Below are 24,463 nucleotides of genomic sequence, written 5' to 3'. Positions count from 1 at the left end.
CAGAGCTGCCTCTAGACAGAAAATAATAAACTCTTACTCATGGAATACTCTGGAATTCTTACGCATAACAGAATGTGATGAGGTGTACGATTGAGATCTGATCTTGTATTATGTTTGTTATGATTTGGTATTGTAATACTGCCTATAAATGCTTTGTATTCGAGCACTATTGTAATCAAGGAATTTCAATATATAGTTTAAACTCTTGAAAGATTTTCTCTCTTTTCTGGCCTTTTGTTAAGCACATTCAGTGCTTTACTTCTTTTTCTCAATATGGTACCAGTAGCCTAATCTAGGACTCACGTCCAACCTTCCTGACTTGTTATAGCTTCTGATAAACCCACATCCTCTTCCCCTCCCCCCTCCCCCTCCACCATCACCAACCTAGCCACAAATTTGATTATTGTTAAGCTAAACATCGACAATTTTCTTCTTTGGAAAGCTCAGGTCCTACCCTTCCTTAAAGGTCATCGCCTTTTCAGTTACATCGATGGCTCTATACCTTCCCCTTCACCCACTGTGGATTGCAAACACTCTTACCCAATAGTCTCTTGAAGATTAGCTAATTCTCTCGACAATCAAGTCTTCCTTGACAGATAATGTTCTTGCTCAAGTGCTTGAATGCACCACTTTGAGTGAAGTCTGGAATACTCTTTATTCTCTATTCTCTGCTAGCTCAATAGCTTATGTGATGCAGACCCAATTTCATTTGGCCACCTTGAAGAAAGGCTTGGAAACAATTTCAGAATACTTTAACAAAGCTACGACACTTTCTTCCTCGCTCAGTGCTACGAGTTATCCCCTCTCCCTTTCGGAATTCAATATCTATCTCCTAGCTGGTCTAGGTTTCAATTATGAATCAATTGTCACCTCCATTACAACTCGACCCGATACCCTCTCGTTTGCCCAAGTTTTTAGCTACCTTCTCAATCATGAGTCACGACTAGCACACCAAACACACTCTCTACTCTCTGCGAGTCCCATCTCTGCCAACTCAACCATCACTCAGACCTCTTCTTGCCCTTCAACCTCTAATAGAGGACGTGGTCATATAAGAAGACGCTATGGTCGAGGTCGTGGTCCGCCTACTCCTCATTCCAATTTCTTTCCTCCTAATTCATCTCAAGGCCCAACATGATAGGTCTATCACAAATCTGGTCACATGGCCATGTCTTGTTACCATCGTTTTGATCATGCCTATCAAACCCCTCCTCCTTCTTCCATCCATACCAACTATACTGCCTTCCCCTATGTTCCTCCCTCTGTCGCCAACTGGTTTCCAGATACCGCTGCTACTAATCATTTTACTCTTGAGTTTGCTAATTTGAATCTCACTTCCACTCCTTACACTGGACCAGATCAAGTTGGCATTGGTGATGGATCTGTGCTTTCTATCCAAAACATTGACATGGTTGAGTTTTCTTCATCCTCTTGCAAATTTTTTCTTAAACATTTATTACATGTGCCTTTAATCACTCATAATCTGCTTTCAGTTAGACAATTTTGTATGGATAATGATGTATTTTTTGAATTTCACTCCTGTGGTTTCTTTGTGAAGGATCTACGTACCTAGGAGGTACTTCTTCAAGGCCATATTAAAGATGGACTCTATGTATTTCAAGCTGATGTAGAGGCCATACCGCAATCATCTCAGTCACCTCTTCACCACATTAATCCTACTCAACCTCATGCACTACTTCGAGAACGTACAACCTCTCAGATTTGGCATTATTGCTTGGGACATCCCAACCCACATCTCACCTCACTTACCATCCAAAATTTTCATTTACTTGTCTCTACAAATAAGTCATCCTTTGTGTGTCCTGCTTGTTTACAAGCAAAATCTCATGTTCTTCCTCACCCTCCCTCTCCTTCCCTTTCATCTGTTCCTTTTCAACTATTATTTTTAGATGTATGGGGACCAGCTCCTGTGTTGTCCACCAAAAGTTTCAGATATTATCTTTCAATTGTAGACGACTTTACTAAATACATATGGTTTTTTCCTTTGCATGTTAAATCTGATGTTGTTTCAATCTTTCTTGCCTTCTTACGCTATGTTAGTAACACATTTTCTTCCAATGTTATATCAATTCAATCTGATTGGGGGGAGGGGGGGTGAATTTCGCTCACTTAATATTATACTTAAACAATTCGGCATATCTCATAGAATATCATGTCCTTACTCTCATCCCCAAAACATGAGTGTAGAGCATTGTCATCGACATATTGTAGAAACATGACTCTTCCTTCTAGCTCATTCTTCCATGCCCACTAAATACTGGGTTGAGGCTTTCCAGACATCTACATTTCTCATTAGCCAAATGCCTTCCCCTCTTTTAAACTATGTTTCTCCATTATAGATCTTATTCAAGAAAATACCAAACTACTCCTTACGCTTTTTCAGCTTTGCTTGCTAGCCAAACTTAAGGCCTTATAACAAGCATAAACTTGAACTTCGTTCCCAACTATGTGTCTTCGTGGGTTACACCCCTGATCACAAATCCTATAGCTGTCTTCATGTTCCTTCTGGTCGTATATATCTTTCTCAAGATGTCAGATTTGATGAATCACGTTTCCCTTTTACTTCCCAGGCTGCATCTTTGAATACTGGGCCTTCCACAGAGCCCAATTCTCCACAACCCATTACCTTACCTTGGATGCCTCTTATACCTTCACATTCCTCTTCCTCACCTACAGCTTCTTATTCTCATCCCATACACCCTACAAATACTCAACCCACTACCCCGTTAGATACATCACTCCCACTTATTCCTTCCCCAAATCGATCCCCATCTTCATCCGCTAGAATCTTCCATTCCTCTCCTTCCTCAAACTTCTTGTTAGACCCTAACCCTAATTTCCCTCCGCTGCCCTCCACCTCTCCATCGGTGCTCTTACCATCTGCCATCTCCTCTACCCATCAAATTATCACAGTCTAAAACCAACACACATCGTCCCCTTGTGCGCACCGATGGCACCATTCCCTAGCCAAACCCTAAATCGGCCTCTCTCACCATCTTTGAATCATCCTCCATTCCTGAAGAATCCTCATGCTATATAGAAGTAGCTAAATACCCTGAGTGGTGTGATGCAATGGCCACTGAATTTCATGCCCTTCTTCAAACCTGTACCTGGGATCTTATACCTTTCTCCCCTCAACTCAATATCCTTGGTTCCAAATGGGTTCTTAAGACCAAAAGGATAGCTGATGGCACTCTCGAGTGACGAAAAGCTCGTCTTGTTGCTAAAGAGTTTCATCAATAACCTGGTCTTGATTACTCTGAGACTTTCTATCCCATTTTCAAACCAGTCACTATCAGACTTCTCCTCTCTATTGCTGTAACCCGAAACTGGCCGCTCCATCAGCTTGATATATAGAATGCCTTCTTTCACGGTAACTTGGAGAAGGATATATATATGCATCAACCTGTTGGGTTAGTGAATCCTGATTTTTCGCACCACAACTGTAAGCTACGAAAGTACCTTTTTGGTTTGAAACAAACCCCTAGGACTTGGTTCTAAAAACTGAGCTCCAAATTATTTTCCTTAGGTTTTCATGCTTCTGTTTCTGATTCTTGCTTGTTTATTCTCTCTGCTGGTTCTAATTCTATTTATATTCTCATTTATGTCGATGACATTAGTGTAACTGTTTCTAATATCTCATTGATATATGATTTTATTGCTTCTCTTCGTAGCGACTTCCTTGTTAAGGATCTTGGCATGTTACATTTTTTTTTTGGGTGTTGAGATTTCTCATATGACCTCTGGATTGTTTATGTCATAGATCCGTTATATATATATGATCTTTTACATAAAACCAACATGCACAAGTCTAAACCAGTGTCTACACCTATGTGTGCCACAATTAAACTTTTGGCCCTTGATGGGCCTTCCTTTGAGGACCCTCAACTTTATAGAAGTGTCGTAGGGAGTCTCCAATATCTTTCTTTTACACGGCCTGACCTTTCTTTTGCTGTCAATAAAGTGTGTTAATTCATGCACTCCCCTCGTATCTCTCATTGGCAGGCCATCAAACGTATTTTATGCTATCTTCGTCTCACTTCTAATTTTGGTCTTTTTTCACCATCCTCCTCCTTTAACCTTACTGCCTTGTCTGATGCCGATTGGGCGGGGTGTCCAGATGACTGCAAGTCAACCGGTGGATTCTGCATATATTTTGGCTCTCACTTGATTTCTTGGGGCTCTAAGAAGCAGCCCACTATAGCTAATTTTTTAACAGAGACTGAATACAAAACTGTGGCTAATACCACATGTGAAATGCTTTGGATTCAGTCACTGTTAAAAGAGCTAGCTATTTCCTTAATTGATTCACCAACTTTGTGGTGTGACAATTTAGGGGCCACTTATTTGTCTATTAATCCTATTTTACATTCAAGAACTAAACATGTTGAACTTGATTTTCATTTTGTACGAGAAAGAGTTGCAGCTAGAACTCTCAAGTTGCATTTGTTTCAAGCAAGGATCAAGTTGTTGACATTCTCACAAAGCCTTTATCTCTAGTTCAATTCCATCTACTTCGTTCAGTTCTTTCTATCTCTCTTGTGCCTATTGAATCGAGGGGGGCTATTAAGGTTGTAGATTCCTAAGAATTACAAAAGGACCTTGCCAACGTAGCATCAACATGCAGAGTTGCCTCTAGACAGAAATAATAAACTCTTACTCATGGAATACTCTGGAATTCTTACGCATAACAGAACGTGATGAGGTGTACGCATAACATAATGCAGAGCTACCTCTAGACATAAATAATAAACTCTTACCCATGGAATACTCTGGAATTCTTGTATTATGTTTGTTACGATTTGGTATTGTAATAGTGCCTATAAATACTCTATATTCGAGCACTATTGTAATCAAGGAATTTCAATACACAGTTTAAACTCTTTAAAGATTTTCTATCTTTTCTGACCTTTTGTCAAGCAGGTTCAGTGCTTTACTTCTTTTTCTCAATAATTACTAACTCAACAAGTTAAATTTTTTGAGAAGAAGGCATGCATTTTGATACATATCCATGCAGCTAGCGCAGGTCGATGTCATGTGATGTTGATAGCTAGAAGCCATAATTAATTAGGCACTATATACTTTAGTTAGATATTGATCCAGTAGTAGTACAATTAATTAGTGTATTAATCTTATGGTATATTTCTTAAGGAGAAAAAAGGGGATATGTTTGAAGACTTGTGACAAAAAGGGGATATGGTATTAATCTTATGGTATATGTCATGCCCTAAGAGTACGTTTCACGTGCGTGCGTACAGCAGCTAAGGATCGAACACGACTATGTGGCACTTAATTCTAACTCCAATATATATTTTCATTAATATTAGCTTGTTTAATATTACCTTCTTTTCCTTTTAATATATGTCCTTAAACGTCTTAATTAATTGCCACGACTTTGACTTATAAAAACAGATTTTTCGTCAAAGTCTACGGTACGTAATGTAATTCAATCCTAACTTGTCCATTAATATGAATCTCATCATCTCATTCTTCCTACTTTCTTCTTTCTTGTATATTAATATACAGTTTGAGTTCTCGACGGATGTTATCGCTGAGTTACTCCAGATTCTGCGGATACTGCCTGAGGCGACAGCTGCTCAAGCTGGTGACACAGCAGCTGCATTTGCTCCTGGCACCTTTGAGGCAGATCAGGCCACTTCTGCTTTATCTACGGGCCCTGTTGACACAATGCCCAGTGAACAAGGAGATCGGCCCGAGGGCGATGATATTGCTCTTGAGGTTAGTGATGACTAGCGGGATCAAGATTTCTACATCCTCACTAGCACAGACCGCACAAAGCTGGATAGGCCGAACTCTTTCAGCCAGAATCAGCTACTGCCTTTCTTTCACATGTTGCAACAAATGTAGACCCTATGGCACATAAGACCACATTCAATCGGGCTCGCGCACAGTTCCTTATTCGCTTGGCATGTGAAGATCCCATTGACTTGCCACTCGTTATATTTGAGCGGATTCGTTACGAGGCCAGCATTGTTACAACGGATAATCTCCCATACGGAGTCATCATTAGCCGCTTATTACTAGCCCGGGGAGTGCCACTCCAGGCAGAGAAGATGATACTAAACTAGATGAGCCCCATCGACATGACCACACACCGTCGGAGCATTGCACAGGGGAGAGGCTCAGCTCAGCGTCATGCTGCTCCTATATCAGATCTTGTTCCTCCGACCGAGGTTGGGGCCGGTGTTGCTCCCCCGTCTATGAGTACTAGTCAGCAGCCGGTGACTGCATCTGTAGGGGATGTGCGACCTGCTTGGGTTGATGCAGTGATGACAGATATGAAGGCGCATATAGACTGACAGATCAATAGACAGATTGCACATATAGATCAAACTGTCGCACATCTTGCACATAATGTTGATGTTCTAAATAATAAGGTTGAGACATTCACTGAGGAGTTTCGATCTTTTGTAAACCAGCAGTTCTAAATGTCATTTGTAAAAATTAATCATATTTTGTTTTCTATTTTCGACATATGTAATGGACAATATTATTTAATGTATGTATTGTAGCTTAATTTATACTCTCAATTTTCTTTAATATTATGCAACCTTAATATTAAACAAATATATATTATGATGAATTTTTACAAATTAACATATAATGTTCGAACTTTACAACTATACGTTCGAACTTTGGCGCTAATAATTGTTATGTTCGCACATAATTACATATAACGTTCGAACGTTGGCGCTAAAAGATTTTATTCGCACGTAAATATACATAACGTTTGAACTTTAAGGTGACGTGCGAACAAATTAACTAAAACGTTCGAACGTTAAAAATTTCTTCCCCAACATTTAGTGACAGTTCCCATAAACCGTCACAAAAAAAGACTTTTAGTGACGGTTTGGAGACTGTCACTATCTTTAATCCATCACTAAAAACTATATTTGTTGTAGTGCCCAGTGCGAGTCACATCGACAAAGTTATGACCAACTAGGTTTGGGGCTTTGTATATCCATCTACTGCTAGTGGTATCGATAATTCTATTATCAGTTTGACTATTCCAGGAGCGCCAAGCTTGGTTGGACTAGGGTGTTCACGGTTGCTCGTGACTGTGACCAAGATGGATGTGATGAGGGATTGAGTTGTTGCTTATTATGATGCAAATTGGAAGAGCAACTAGGAAGGAGAAGTTGAGTTAATTCGAGTGGACAGAGAGGATCAAGCTTTAAATTTGAAACAAAATCTATTGTAAAATGGTTCAAATTTCTTGATAATGCAAGAGTCAAATCTCTTTTTCTAAAAATAAGTAAACTTAAATGCATGCAATCAAAGAAGATTTATAAAGTACTATACGTACAAAGGTAATGTACATAAGATAAAATCAAATGATCGTTTATTCTGTTTTTTAATAAAAAAGAATCATAAATAAACACACTTTGAATGAATGAAATTTTTATTTATAAGTCGATGTAAATAACACACTTAGGTAAAGTGTTTATATGGTATTATATTTAGATGAAAATTTTAAAATTTGAATCTTACAAATCAGATCTTACATTTTAAGTGATGTAGATGATGAGAGTATAATAACTCTCTTAAATAAAGTGTGAAATTATGGAATTTCTTACTGTTATACGTGCGCGTGTTAACTACAAAACATTCACATGCAAGAAAAATTAAGTATAATGTTCACACTTAAAGAACTTGAAAGTCCAAAGTTTGCACATTAGTTTGCACTTAAGGAACTTGAGAAAACACACGTGGTTTTAATATACCATTCAAATATTACGTGTCAATATGTACAACATCCTAACATGAAACCTCATTTTCACTCAAACACCAAATCATTTGTTGCCTCCTCTACCATTCAATGCAACCAACGCAGTCGTTAAGCTACCAAATTTGGTCGAAATCAACCCAAACAGGTTAGTGTCTCTATCCCTTATATTTTTATTGGGTTTTGTTGGCTTTTTTTAGTGCGTTTTGGTTCACATCGAAACCTAAAGCACCACCTTAGGAAGGTTACCAGTAATGTAACCTTCGTTTATATGGTGGCGATTCACCAAATAGTAGAGTGAAACATGAAGCTCAAATGTACGATCGTATATTCAAACATTTGCACTCAACAACCATATTAACTATGGCTGTACAAAATACTGAAAAACTGATCGAAACCGACTCAGACCAGTCACTGGAGATCAGAACTGGCCTGAACCAGAGTAGAACCAGTCGGCGCATGGTGGATTTTATTCAAAACTGATGTCCAGCAGTTTGATCCCGGTTTGAACTTGGGCCGGACCGCTGAACCGACCGATGGTTTAAATATTTTTTTTTGAATTATACATATATGAAACGATGCCGTTTCACTTAAACTGAAGTGAAACGGCGTCGTTTTAGGACTTAGTATTTGAAAAAAATAATAAAAAGAATGGCGCCGTTTAACCCTAGGGTTAACACAACGCACGTTCTCTTCCTCTTCTTTCTCGTTTCTGTTCTTTTTACTCTCAGACATTTTGCTGCCGCCCCCTCCTCTCTCTCTCTCTTTCTCTCTCTCTCTCAAGGCGCACGCATCCATGCAAGGCCACCTCTGTCGCCAGCTCCCTCCCTCTCTCTCTCTCTCTCTCTCTCTCTCTCTCTCTCTCTCTCTAATATCACCTCGCGGTGTCATATTTCTCTATCTCTCAAAAATCTTAGTCACCGTGGCTTTATCGCCCTCTCACTCTCTCTCACGGCGCACACAGCAATCGAAGACGCCGACGAACCGACCGGAGTTATGCAAAGATTGAGGACAACGGTTTCCTCTCCATTCTCCGGCCGGTTTTGGTCGAGATTTGTGTCATTTTTACCCATCGGTGTGGTTTCAGTTTTGGACGAAAAACAACACTGATAGGTCGGTTTTCACCCCTAATATTAACATTTGGAAGGTAAAAATAATATGGTCGCATTTAACAGAGACACTAAATACATTGTTCGAACATTATGGCATACATTGGAACTTAATACAAATACTCGAATGTATTTTAGTATAGTTTGAACGATTTTTTTAAGTTCTAACATTAGGCTGGTGTAGCGCTACAAGGGATGTTCGCCCTTCTTGGGTTGATAGGATGATGTCAAAAATTATGACACAAATCAATGGATCTCTTTGCATCATTAAAAGCCAAGATTCCTCACTTGGCCATCATCTAGATATCCTAAACAGTAAGGTCAATATGCTGCAAACGAGTTTCATGACTTTGCTAACAACAACTACTGATATGCACATCCTAAAATTAAGCTTTCGTGTGTGTGTATATATATATATATACTGTGATGTCCTAAAATGTTTTGCTCTTTATGTAATGGATAGTTATATAAATCGGGTACTATATATATTTTGTTTCTCTATAAATTCTAAATATTTATTTTCCTTGTTTTGGTTTTACAACATTTTTGACTATTTAAATTTCAAATTTTAGTAGTGTAATCACGATCATACATTCGAACGTTATGCACATGGGTTTGTACATTAGTTCATATCGTGGGCACACTACAAGAAATTTTCTTTTTAGGGACGAAATAAATTTCGTCCCTAAAGATACTTTTCAGAGACGAAATTTAAATTTCATCTCAAAATAGGGAGAACCTTATAAATCCGTTCGAACTAATAAATATTAGTTCGAACAGGAGATTCTGGGATGAATTAGATCGTCTCAAAAAATCGAAACCGTTCGAACTAATAAAATTTAATTCGAACATAAAATTAATCTATTCGAATGCAATATAATCTATTCGAATTAGTAATAATTCATTCAAACGGTATTATTTAATTGAAAATATATATTGTTAAAATTGTAATAATACATATTTTTTCTATTAATTTTTTATCATTTTCAAATTAAATAAAAATTCCTATATATTATATATTATGATTTACAATGAATTAAAATATTCACGAATTCATAAATTAATTTTATGTAATTATTTTAAAAATATTTTAGTTAAATAAATATTACTTAAAGATAGTGTCATTTTTTCAATTATTGTGAACATTAAGTATAATGAGAAGAAAATATAATTAACAATAAAGAGGCTAGCAAACACTAAAAATAAAAATCATACATTAATCACATCCCAAAAAGAGTTAAACGTTCTATACAACATAAAAAAAGTAAAATAATTACTAACAATATCTATTTATTAAGTAAATCAAAATCCTCCTGTAAGGTTTGTAAGCGTCCTTCCACGTCCTTCAGCCAATTCATAATGGGCTGAATGAAGTCCCTAAATATAATTTGGCGGTGCTCCACCAATATAGCTCGTACCTCATCCGGAGTAGCCCCAGCAGACTGTCTCTCAATAGGGGCAGCAGCAGTAGAAGCTGGATCAGTAGGCGCAGGCTGATCCTGATCCTGTACTGCATGAGTCCTCGGCAAGTGACCCTTGCTCTTGCTGAATGTGATCCTATTAACGGGCCCCATCTGTGGTGTCCTCCACTCAGTCGAAGTCACTTGAACCCCCGATTGGAGTAGGAGGTTAGATATCAGCAGTGCAAATGGTAGACTACCTCCACCCGAATAGCGTGACTCTGATCGAATGCGGAGGAAGAAATATAATGCCAGATCGCTCCCTCCGTGCTAACCGTAACAAAAATCTGGCCCGCTCGATCCCGAAATCAGTCTTGTGTTTTTTCGGATCAATATTATATCCAACAATCAAATTAAGCATTCTGAAAAATGCTATACAGTCGGCCTGTCAAATCACTTTACTGCCATCATATGGAGGAGCTAAAGGCTCTCGCACAATGCCACAAACCTGATCGTTTGTGAGACCATCATCAGGTACCTCAACGCGGCTTTCACTATCATCTGAGTAGATATCCAGCTCTGCGGTCTGTACATCCGGTGCTGGCGATGAGGATGCGAGTGGTGTGTCCTCTCCAGATGGTGCAGTCGATGCTGTCTCTGGTGCTGGTGCTGCAGGATATGCACCGGGCTCCCGCCACAGATCAAGAAACTCAGCAATAATGCGGGGAGAGAAGATAATACTCACTCCCCGGACTACTAAGTTATAGCACAGAGCGTTACCAGACTGCTCTCCCATGGCACGGTAAAACTCACCGACCATCTCAGGATATGCTATGCCCCTCTGCCGACAGATCGGGGTCCATCCATGATCGATGATGATGTCATGTATGCTCCGTCCCTCCCAAGTGAGATCACGAAAGTCATCCAGAATGATCTCCGGCTCAACAAGTATAGGCCGCACGACAAGCTGAGAAGGAGCTGCTTTGCTACTTTGGCCTGTTTGGGGTCGGGAACGTTTTCTTCCGCTGCTGCTTGCCATTAGAATACTGTTGATATACAAAATAATTATGTAATTTAACTAAAGTGAATATTGTCTACTGATGATGTTGTCTTGCAGTGTTTGGCAAGTCTTTATTCGAATGGATTAAAATCCTTTCGAACAAGGGCTGCCAAATATCATGTTTAGTTCGAATGATTAAAATTCAATTCGAATGGCCTCAATTTTCATTCGAATGAAGTAAAAGTCCATTCGAATGGAATTTAACGTCATTCGAATGACCATAAAAGTAATTCGAATGAGCTCATAAAACATTAATTCGAATGAGCAAGAAGTCCATTCGAATGAACATCTTTTCCATTCGAATGAGCATAAATTCCATTCGAATTGAAATAACTTTAATTCGAACAGAATATAAGCTCATTCAAACGAGACTGAGCCAAACAGACATGGCTGAGTAGACTCAGTCCTGAATCTACAAATTCAAACAACTTAATGTACCAATATTTTAATCGGTAGAAATGATTGAGGAGTAAAGCCCCATCATTTCTACCAATTACTTTTGGGTCATTTAACCCCAAAACAACAAAATGGGGTCGGATTGATTCAAAATCCGAACCCCCCCAAAACTTATATTTTAATCGGTTAAAACTCTAAATATTTAACCCATACCTCTTGTTGTAGGGGATTTGAGAACTTGGTCGGAGTTTGCGGCGGCGTTGGGGCTGCGAACGGCGGAGGATTCGATCGGACGGTTCGAATGAGAGGATGCACGAATGGCCAGAGAAGAAACTGTATCGCGGCTTAAATAACGTAAATTCGTTCGAACGGAAATGGTATAAGTTTGAACTGAAAGGGTATATGTTCGAATGGATATTGTAATAATTCAAAAATAATTTGATATATATAAGTACAAGAGGTAAAACAATATATACTAGTATTAGTACTAATATTTAAATTATGCATTAGCTGAGTATAAAATAGTCTCAGGTAAAGCATTGCATTATATTGTAATATACTAAGTCTATAGTAAAACATTGCATTAAATATAAGTATAAAATACATATATCTAATATATTTAGTTTGTGTATTAGTAATTAATAAACCAAGTACTTAGAATATATTAGAAAGTATTAAAGTACTATTAGTTTTCAAATATTTATGCTATCTATACTATAATGGATAGTATTATACTATTAGTGATACTTAGTGTTATACTTATAGTGATACTAATTATAAGTATAACACTATTAGTGATACTAAATAAAATATTAGTCTATTAGTAATACATAATATTATAGATTGATAAGAAACTTAATATTATGCTATTACTGACACTTAGTATTATAACGTGTATTGTATTTTATTATACACTAATAATAATATAATAAGTATATTTATATATTTCTATTATTATCTGTTCGAACGCATATTAAGTTGTTCGAATAGATATAAATTTTGTTCGAACGAAGTTTTTTTGTTTGGAGGGAAAATTCGCGCCAAATTATTGGTATATGCTGGAGAATATTCATTTTTTTTTGTTCGAACTGAAATATTATTAATTCGAACGGGAAAATATTGTGGGAAAAATTCGCGGTTTTTTTGATTTTCACATTCGAACTTGTAAAAAATCTGTTCGAATGTAAATTCACATATTATTAACCCGATCCTTTAACTTCATTTTCACTCGGATTGAAGTTTAAGAAGTGAGAGAGAGAGTGTTGTAGAGAGAGAGAGCTTCAAAGAAGTGAGAGAGAAGAGATTCTTGAGAGAGAAGAAAGAAGGAGAAGAGGTAAATGGTATTTTTGTTATTTTTCATTCCGATTTTCGTTTACAAGTACAATTTCATTTCTTGCATTTATTTGTTGGGATAGAACAGCTGTTTAATGTGTTTTATGCATATATAGGTATTGTGGATTGATATTTTTCTTGGATTGAAAAAATTGGAGGAAAGTTTTTATAGTTTTCTAAGTTATTTAATAATCATATTTAGGGATAATCATATAGTTTCCAATGTATCATATTGAAATATGCCATCATGTATGTGAAAATTGTGTTTTCGATTCAGTTTTTTGCTCTTTTTCGTGACTAGTTTCTAGTTTTGTCCCATTCGAACACTTTGAATACCATTCGAATTGAATGTAATCAGTTCGAACGGAATCAAATGATGGCTTTATTCTATTCGAACATATTGAGTATTTGTTCGAACAGTATCAATTAGATGATAGTTATAAAGTAATTATAAAATTTAATTATAATGTATAATTGTAAATATTTAAGTATTGTATTGTAATATTTGAAAACTTAAAATATAATTATTTGATATTTAATAAAAGAAGTTTAATGTATTAGTGAAAATATTTAATAGGTTAATACTAAAAAAAAAACCATAAAATATAAGTTATAAAAAATTATAACTACTATAATTGAAAATATTTAAGTAATCTAAATAAGATAATTAATACTCTAAATATTCTTATTGTACTTAATTAAAGAATAAGAATGTATAATTAATTCTATTTAAGTACTCTAATTAATAGATTAATACTTCAATTATAATTATAAAATATAAGTTATAAAAAATTATAATTAAATATGCAGAATTATTTAAGCTCTCTAATTAAGATGATTAATACTCTAAATATTCTTATTGTAATTAATTAAAGAATTATAATGCATAATTAATTCTATTTAAGTACTCTAATTAATAGATTAATACTTCAATTATAATTATAAAATATAAGTTATAAAAAATTATAATTAAATATGCAGAATTATTTAAGCTCTCTAATTAAGATGATTAATACTCTAAATATTCTTATTGTAATTAATTAAAGAATTATAATGCATAAGTAATTCTATTTAAGTACTCTAATTAATAGATTAATACTTAAATTATAATTATAAAATATAAGTTATAAAAAATTATAACTTATATTTTCAAAATTATTTAAGTATTCTAATTAAGATGATTAACATGATGGAATTTTTAAGTAAAGAATTATAAGTACTTAAATATATGGCAGGGCCCATCATGTATACTTGTAATGTAATCTTGTAATGTATTTATGATGTATACTTGTTATGTTTATTATTGAGGTATTGGATTTTCTAATTATTTTACATGCAGTTAAACCTTAGACCCGTTCGAAAGTTGTGGCCAAATATTCTCGTAAAGAATGTTTGGGTACAACTCTTGAATTGTCCAAAGTGGACAGTTTGGGATTCTATCATCTATATGGCATATATATTCAGTTAAAACTCATGTGTTAGTCAATTAAAATTTTGGTTTAGCATTTTCTTACATTCTTCGAGTATGTAGTTCGTAAGTTTCTCGGCCCATGAATAGAGTCGATGACTTACCGTGACTGGCATACTTGAAGAATTATAGGGAAATACTGCCGAAATTTTTACTAACATATGAGTTTTGGACTGAGTATATATGCGATATAGATGATAGTCTCTCGAATGGGATAGGACCAACTACCTTAAAAATAGATGGACCCAGACACATTTATTATAATAGTTTATTGATAGTGCTTATCCCATGAATTGGGTTTTTTATAGATGGATAAGAGTTGGATGTTGTTGGGAGATAGACTTGGTCGAGACTATAAGCAATATGCACAAGTAGTAAAGTCTTTCTTAGAATTTACTTTTGGGAGTGTTGATAGTCGAGGATTTATAAGATGCCCATGCAAGAAGTGCAAAAACCTTAGTTCATATAATATGATGGCTGTGGAGGATCATTTATTCGTAAATGGGTTTGATCCAAAATATTCACATTGGGTTTTACATGGCGAACCATTTCCTAAGGGAGTTCGATTTGGCAGTAATCTCAATCAGATGGATGAATGTAATGAGATTGGCACAGATGACATAAATGATGATGTTTCTGATGATAACAATGATAATGGAGAAGATATGACTGAAATGTTAGGGGATCTTGGCACAGGCATATTTGGTGCCAGGGATTGAGAAGGAACATCTGCACAATCATTTTAGGGAAATGAAGAATTTAGATTACCATGGGAGGATGCACAACGAGAATTGTACCCAGGGTGCACCCGTCATAGCAAGTTGTCATTCACTATCCGTCTGCTCCATATTAAGTTTATTTGTCGTATTTCTGCAAAGACCATTGATATATTGCTTGAATTATTTAAAGAGGCTCTCCCACAGGATAATGTAGTACCTCGAAATTTTTATGAAGCGAAGAAATTGAAGCGAGGTTTAGGATTTGATTATAATATCATCCATGCATGTAAAAATGATTGTATTCTCTTCTGGAAGCAATATGCAGAATTTGATTTATGTCCGGTGTGTCATGAGTCAAGATGGACATCAGATAAGCGTAATATACCCCATAAAGTGCCAAGACATTTTCTGCTTATTCCTCGACTTCAGAGATTGTTTACTTCCTGGATGACTGCGACAGATATGACTTGGCATCACACAGGGAGAGTTCAAAATGATCAATTCCTCATGCATCCTGCAGATTGCTTACAATGGAAGAAATTTGATGACGAGTTTCCATGGTTTGCCAGAGAACCTCGCAATGTACGTCTTGGGTTAGCAACCGATGGCTTTAATCCATTTGGCAACATGAGCACTTCTCATAGCACCTGGCCTGTCATAGTAATGCCTTATAATTTGCCACCATGGAAGTGTATGAAAGATCCCTATTTTATGATGACTTTATTAATCCCAGGGCCAAGGTCACCAAGAAATGAAATAGACGTATATTGGCAGCCAATGATAGCAGAGTTGAAAGAGTTGTGGGAGCAGGGTGTCAATACATATGATATGGCCATGTCGGAAGAATTCAAGATGCATGCTGCAGTACTTTGGACAATAAATGATTTCCCAGCATATGGTAATTTATCTGGGTGGAGTATGAAAGGAAAGATGGCTTGTCCTATTTGTAACAAAGATACACAATCTCAGTGGTTAACGAATGGTCGGAAGTTATGTTTCATGGGACACCGTCGATATCTACCTCATGATCATAGATGGCGTTCAAATAGAGCATTGTTTGATGGAAGGGTTGAGCGTAGGTCATCACCACCAGAGTATTCTGGTATTGATATTCTCACTCAATTGGAAGATGTTCCAGACAATAGATTTGGGAAAAATGTAAGATGTCGAAAGAGGAAAAGACAAGCAGTGGAATTGAATTGGACAAAAAAAAGTATTTTTTTTTGAGTTGCCATATTGGTCTACCTTGACACTCAGTCACAATCTAGACGTTATGCACATTGAAAAAAATATATGCGAGAATATTTTGGGTACCCTGATGTCAATACAAGGGAAGACAAAAGATACAGTAAACTCTCGTAAAGATTTGAAAGAGTTGGGAATAAGATCGGAGTTGCATTTGCAAGATACTGGGTCGTCAGCTTATATGCCCCTTGGATGGTATACACTTTCGAGTGATGAGAGAGAAATTCTGTGACTGGTTCATGACAATCAAATTACCCGATGGTTATGCTTCAAACATGTCAAGATGTGTCCGAGCTCATGATTGGAAGATAACTGGTCTCAAAAGTCACGACTGCCATATATTTCTGCAGGGATTGTTGCTAGTTGGTGTGCGCGGAAAGCTTACTCGAAATGTTCGTGCAGCTCTGACAGAATTAAGACGAATTTTCAGGAGTATTTGCAGTAGAACGTTGAAGGTTGATGCCTTAATAAAAATGGAAGCTGACATTGCATTGATATTGTGCAAGTTGGAGAGTTTGTACCCGCCTTCATTCTTTGATGTAATGGTTCATTTGGCTGTGCATCTACCTCGTGAGGTTTTAGTTGCTGGCCCTGTTCAGTATAGATGGATGTATCCTATTGAACGGTTTTTGGGAAAACTTAACCGATCTGTAAGGAATAAGGCTCGTCCGGAAGGATCGATTACAGAGTCATATATTCATAATGAGTGGCATACATTTTGTTCAATGTATTTTCGTGGGGTTGATACTAGATTTACAAGACCGGATCGAAATTATGAAGGTGGACAATTGGGAGTTTCGTCAGCATTTACTGTGTTTTCCCAGAAAGTATGTCCCATTGGTGCACAAGGCGGCTATGACCTATGTGGGCGAGAGTTTGAAAGAGCTCGCTGGTATGTCTTGAATAACTGTGAAGAGATTGAACATTATTTGAGGTTAGTGATGATCATCTAATTTAATAGTATTTTTAAGTGTATTTATAATAATATAATATATATTGATACCAATTATTAGCTCACATTAACATACGCAGTGAACATATATAACTACTTCGGACGAATGGTGTGACTGACGTAGAAAAGACGCACGAAGAAGAATTTGCCTCATGGTTTGAACATACAGTATTACTAAAAATAAATATGCACAATTATTTTAAATTTTATACATTTTGTATATGGTATTGATATTTATATATGATATTGATATGAGTAGAATAAAATTTATTTATGTAGGTTGCATCGAAATATAGTGAACATTCAGGTGAAATCTCACCAGAAGTATAGGCTTTGGCATGTGGTCCATCTAAGCGAGCTATCCAATATTCAGGATGTTTGGTGCGTGGATATAGATTTCACACAGTAGACAGAGAACGATATAGGAAAACACAAAATTGTGGGGTCGTAGTCGAAGGAAGTCATGGGATGATAATATCGACTTTTACGGAATTGCGGAAGATATCATAGCGTTAAAGTATGTGGGGGGATATATGGTCTGGTTATTTAAATGTAATTGGTGGGATGTCTCAAATCCTAGGTTAGGAGTGCGTAAAGATGAATATTTTGTAAGTGTCAATACCTCTCGCAAATGGTATGAGGACGATCCTTTCGTTCTCGCAAACCAAGCAAATCAAGTTTTTTATTTAGATGATCCGGAGTTCGGAAATCCATGACGGGTAGTCGAGAAATTTGCACCAAGAAATGTATATGATTATATTCCAGAGGCAGATAAACCACATGAAGAAGTTGATAGTCCAGGCCATGAAGAAGCATATCAAGAAAATGAATCAGACATCAATCTATTTGTTGATCTAAGCCAATATGACATGGTCCCATTACGCAGAGAAGATGTTCAACCCAAAGTAATTGAAGGTGACATGTCGGAAGAACATGAATCAGCTGAAGTGTCTACTGATGATGGGAGCTACTGGTCCAACAAAACTGATACCGAATGATTTTCAAACAGATATTTGTGTAGGTATAATTCTTATAAAAAGATTCTTCCATTTGTTTGAATAATAACTTATTATAATTTCAAACAGATATGCCTCCTAAACGCAGAAGAACACGTGAGCCATCCCCACCACCAATAACTCCCCTGTGATTCACCTGTCAATAATGGTGGGCCAATATCACCAGAACCAGAACAAGGTATTTTATCATTGTATATCTTTTAAATTATATGATTATTTTAATTAAAATATATGATTTAATTTTTGTATATATAGCTATTGTAAATCAGCGTCGAGTTAGAGGCATTACGAGGGGTGTCGGCATAGAGAAAGTAAGGAAAGTAGGTAAAATTAAAGTTGATATACCTGATGATCACACCGGTGGCTCTGGGGATTCAGCAGCTTGGCTTGCTTCTTATGTTGGTACACTTACTCGCACGTATGCACCAATGGCTACATTCTCCTAGGCTAAAGTTCCCCAAGATGTGAAAGATCACATAAAAAATTGTTGCTTGGTAATAAGTTACTCAAGAGAACATTTTTATTTAAATAACTTTTGAAATTATACTAATTGCTTCTAATTTTTTGAAGGATGAGTTTGAACTAAATTTTGGCCGACGAGAGGATCGACTAACGATTGAGGAACTGATGTCGAATGCATTCTGGAGGTACAAAGGTCGATGCCATGCACACTATCAGAAGTTCAGTACTACGACAGAGGCGCGTCAAAATCCATTCCAAGCAATGCCACCAAACGATTGGGAGAAAGTTTGTGATCTGTTTGAAGATTCTGTTTATCAGGTAATTTCACTGCTGTCTTTTTTTAATATGATAGATGTATTAAATATAAAATTATAATACTTTTTTTTAGCAACGGAGTACGGTGAACAAAGCAAATAGATCAAATTTAACGATACACCATCATGCGGGTTCTCGATCTTTTCATCGCTTGTAAAAAAAATGGTTAGTTATTTTATTTTCCATTAAATATTAATACATACACTTTTCTGATTTAAATTCTGATATTAATTTCCATTTTGCAGCAAGAAGAAAATCCTGCTGATTATGATCTGACACAATTGTATGCTAAAGTACATAAAAATCGTGATGGTGTTTGGAGCAATCCTGAAGCAGAGACAAATTATGTAAGTTTAAGTTTATTTAATTTCATTGTCTAGATATATTTTTGTTACCTATACTAATTTTAATTTTTTTCTTTTTGTAGGACAAGATGAAATCTCTTAAAGACACTGCTGCGGATCTATCTGATAAATCATTTGTCAACGATGCTCAAATCTTTTCTCAAGTTCTTGGATCACGCTCTGGATATTTGAGGGGCTTAGGAAGTTGCGTGAAGCCATCCTCAACATCGTCATCCTCTTCTAAAGCCAGATCAAATGACGACCAGACTAAGAGGTTAGAGGAAGCTATACTTGAGATAGAACAATTGAGGTCGAAGGAAAAAGAGTTGCTTACCCGATTAGATCAAGCAGCAGATTTAGAGGCAAGATTAGAAGAGAGGCTACAATTAAATAATCAAAAAATGTTTGAACAATTTCAGTCAATGATGTCTCAAAACCCTATGCCACCAGTATCACCACAATCATAGTTCATTTTATTTTTTTAATTACCTTTATTTATGATGTTTGTAAACAAATAAACCAATTGATGTATGTTTGATTAAATTTGTATTACTATTATCATTTTAATTAAATTTTATTCTGTTTGATCAATACCGTTCGAACTTTAAATAATGCGTTCGAATGGTAAATTACCATTTATGCATACATTCGAACAAAAACATATCCATTCGAATACAAAAAACTCATTCGAACGTATCGGGAAATACAATCAGTGCCTTTGTTCGAACAATTAAATATTCATTCGAATAACGATGTTTTCAAAACTTCGTTTGAACAAAATATTTCCATAAATATATTGTCTGTTCGAACAGTTAAAATTTTTCTTCGAACAAAAGTCACTTGGAACTGTGTTGTTCGAACGGATTCGATCAGAGATGGTTGTTGGTTCGAATTATCATTTCCTGTTGTTCGAACAGTAATTTTTTCATTCGAACTTCATTCTGAGACGAAATTTTTTTGTCTAAAAAAAAATTTCCCGTTCGAACGGTTTCGACTGGTTCCTCCCAATTTCGTCCCTAAAAGTACTGTTTGGAGACGAAATTCGATTTTCGTCTCCGAAAACTTTCTGAGACGGTCTTTCTGAGACAAAAAATTTTTGTCTCCAAAAACTTCTAAGGACGAAATTCTTATTTTTTGAGACAAATTTTTTTATCTCTAAAATCCAAATCTCTTGTAGTGGCACCATAGAGCAGGTACTTTTGCATATTGCTCATTACATCTGTTTAGCCAAAAAATTATAGATATAATTTCAAAAATTTGCATTCGCACGTAAAGCTATTAACTTCTGAATATATCCCGACACTGTTCGAATGTATAAATATATGCTCTAGTGTATGTTCAATGTTCAAACTTTTAATGAGATATGTTCAAACATATTAAACTTTGAAACGACGGCTTATTGTTGAAGTGTGAATTAAACACCATTTTTGTGTGCAACTATTATGTGTAGTTTGAACGTAATTTGTATATGAGTGAACGGTTTGTAGATATTATTCCCACTTTAGTGACCGTTTCATGGCCATCACATATTCTTAACCGAAACAAAATGTCAAATTTGTTGCAGTGATTTGAAATCAAGAGAGTATATCTCATTTTCCTTTTAATTAATTAAGGCCATGTTAGGGAAGTGAGATGAGTTGAAAACATAATTAAGAACATTTAATCTCATATCAAAATTCATTGTAATTTCATTCCCAAATATCACTCAAACATAAAATACTTTTAAATTTCAAATTTTCAGTTTTTTCATCTAATCATTATAATTTTTCCAAATTTCTAAACAAAACATAAACAACAATACAACCTTTTTAAATTTAAAAAAAATATATTAAAAAATAATATTCAAATAACAGGTTAATTTTATAATACTTTTTTTTCAAATTTTTCTCTCTCATTTTGTAAAATTCAATAAAATATCTTTAACTCTAACTATTTCACTATTATAAATATTCACCAACAATTTCAATGCTATTCACAAAATTTTTATTTCATCTTATTATCAAAACACGATTAGGGATCGAACACGACTATGTGGCACTTAATTCTAACTCCAATATATATTTTCATTAATATTAGCTTGGTTAATATTACCTTCTTTTCTTTTTAATATATGTCCTTAAACGTCTTAATTAATTGCCACGACTTTGACTTATAAAAACAGATTCTTCGTCAAAGTCTACGCGGGTACCTTCTTCCTACTTTCTTCTTTCTCGATCGAATCTATATTATATATATATATATATATATTATAGATATACGTATGTCTTTCCCTCCCATCTTGTGATCTCAACCTTAAATATATATTCCCTCTCTCACTAATTTCTTAGTCAAAGTCTAGGGTATTAATGTAATTCACTAATTCCTTCGTCAATGTCGACGGTATTAATTAATGCATGTCTTTTCCTCCGGCCATCTTGTGATCTCAACCTTATGTATATAGTATTCTCATGTGCTGTTCTTGCGTACTGTAACACGAGAGAGAGAGAGACAGAGAGAGAGAGATCGATCATGAAGGTGTTGTGGTTTCTTGTACGCTTGTGTGTTTTTCTGCTGATCTTCCTGCATGCATCCTTTGGTAGTACTGAAGAACGGTAAGTATGTGTACAATTAGCCCTTTTATAACTTCGAATATATATTGCCTATATCATTTCAAACTTTACGTTTCATGTTTTCATTGATCTGTAGGGGTAAAGAATATCGTGCTTTTTTTCATCCTGCTCTAGCAGGCCACGGGAGCTATGGCCGCGAGCCCTATGGCCCGATCAGAGGTAGTCCATCACCACCCATCGGAGGGCCCACAAGCCACCCATGAGATCATCAATCACATGCACCTACCTTGCTAGTTCAATAAATCAAGCTGCATACTAATTAATATAATATAGATATATATATGTTTAATAAAGAGATGATGAAACAGCAGATATTATATATAGCCTATATGCAGGCTGAGATCATTTCTTGTATGAAACTTAATTTGCAATTAATTATCTAGTGAGTTAATTATTTCCATCTGCTACTTCTATTAATTGATCGATCTATTAGAATTCGTATAATTTTTTACATTAATCTATATTATTAACTATTATTACTATTAATCTAATGAGTAATGCTACATGCAGTAGTGAAGTGTAAAAGCGTCGTGCAATTGATTTGAAAAAAAAGTGGGGTCCATTATTAAAATATTAAATCTCTTTTTATGTGAATCTCATATTTTTTTTTTTAAATGATTGCAAGAGGTTTACATATTCACGACTACAAGTATTATTTTTCATATTAATACGCTGCATGACTAGCTAAGAGTGCAAGCAAGGATATTGGAGTCAACTATCAGGAACATCATCTTGCAACAAGTACCGATCGTCGATCATCATATGCTCAATTTGCTGAACAAAATTAAAATTAAAGGAAACGAATTCTAAAATGCAAGCTTTCCATCGGTTGAGGTCATATATTCCTTTGGAGGCAATCTACTTTAATTTGGCCCCTAGCTAGGAATTACAACATGAGTGGCATCTCTCTCTCTCTCTCTCATCAACTGCATAAAAAACCATCATTGACCCAACAGTAGCCCACACTGAAGATCAAAATATGGCCGAATGCCAACATTATTTTTATTTATTTATTTATTTAAGGGAAAGGCAAGCCTTCTTATTAATTAATTATCCTCACATGTGGCGAAGGAAACTTATACTAGGACCTAAGCTGCAAAATACTAATTACAATAAAAACAATGCAGCATAAAACAGAAAATGCAAACATCCGTGTAATAACAAACCCCCAGTAGGCGAAATCAAGAACGCCCCAAAAACTCACCCAATTTTTTGGGTCTTGCATAAATAAGGTAAGTCACTACGATCAGTACAAAGGATGCCTTAAGCAAAAAAGAAATGTCATCTTGAGCAACCCAGTCTTCATCGCAGCCACTACTACCCATCCTAGCAAGGAAATTTGCTGCCATATTTCCTTTCGTGAAAACATGATGGTGAATCCAAAAATTTAGCCTTTATAACAGTAGACTGATTTCTTCCCAAAAATCTTCCAAATATCATAAACTACCACTACAAGAAATTTGGCATTTAGCCACGATTTTCCTTTCCATGACAGCCACTGGTGGGGAATAGATGGCTTATGACACAAAAAGTCATCAACGCAATAAAATTAATGAAATGTCACGAGATTATAATTCCGTGCGGCGAGCATTAAACCGTGTCAAACAGTTGCCTTTAACGATGAGTTCTCTGTCGTGTTAAAAGGTTTTGCACATTACCTTTTAGAGCAGTGGCCAATAAACAAAAATTTTTCACACGGTCAGTGTGTTGCTCCTTCGTTTACCACATACACGCCGAGTTGGGACCTGCGATTTTTGGTGGGAGGTCGAATACTCTCAGATTGTCCATACAATTGACGGTGGTTTCCTTGCACCGCCCCCCTTCGGCGTCCACGAACTCCCCACAGTTGCCGGTACGTTCCTCACTTGCCGCCAGGTGACGCCAGTAACGAGTAGGGCGTTCATCTCTCTTCTTGAAATCGAGCATCTCTCCCTCTCCCCTTGGTAAATCCCTTGCCTATTTCTGACTCTTCTTTGTGTTAACTGATCTCTGGTGATTGAGCCCGGTTTCATCTTCACAATTTTGTGGGAGTATTTGTTTAGCCCCGAATAGACATAATTAGGTTGAGGTTTCATGCCAAATCGAAAATGCAATTACCTTTCTTTTAGCTAGATCTATCCGCATGCTAGAAACGTGTTCGAACAACCCATCATGATCAGTATGCTAATTAATTGGGATGAGAATTTTCCCTAGTTGTCCTAAATTTTTCAATCTATGTAAACACCTGCTGCTTGCACATTCTTGAGGTCTTCACCCTGCGAAGGCCAG

At 36.0% G+C, this 24,463-nt stretch overlaps 1 long non-coding RNA gene across 1 annotated transcript; it reads left to right on the top strand.

Moving 5' to 3' along the window:
• The first annotated feature begins 21,877 nt into the window (after positions 1-21,877).
• On the top strand, positions 21,878-22,597 carry LOC122297741. Its single transcript, XR_006238873.1, has 2 exons — positions 21,878-22,177; positions 22,272-22,597. It is a non-coding gene; the product is annotated as an uncharacterized LOC122297741 (long non-coding RNA).
• The last annotated feature ends 1,866 nt before the right edge of the window (positions 22,598-24,463 follow it).

Source organism: Carya illinoinensis, chromosome 15 (genome assembly GCF_018687715.1).
Source record: "Carya illinoinensis cultivar Pawnee chromosome 15, C.illinoinensisPawnee_v1, whole genome shotgun sequence".
Classification (NCBI taxonomy): Eukaryota; Viridiplantae; Streptophyta; class Magnoliopsida; order Fagales; family Juglandaceae; genus Carya; species Carya illinoinensis.
This window is presented reverse-complemented; position numbering and strand designations above follow the sequence as displayed.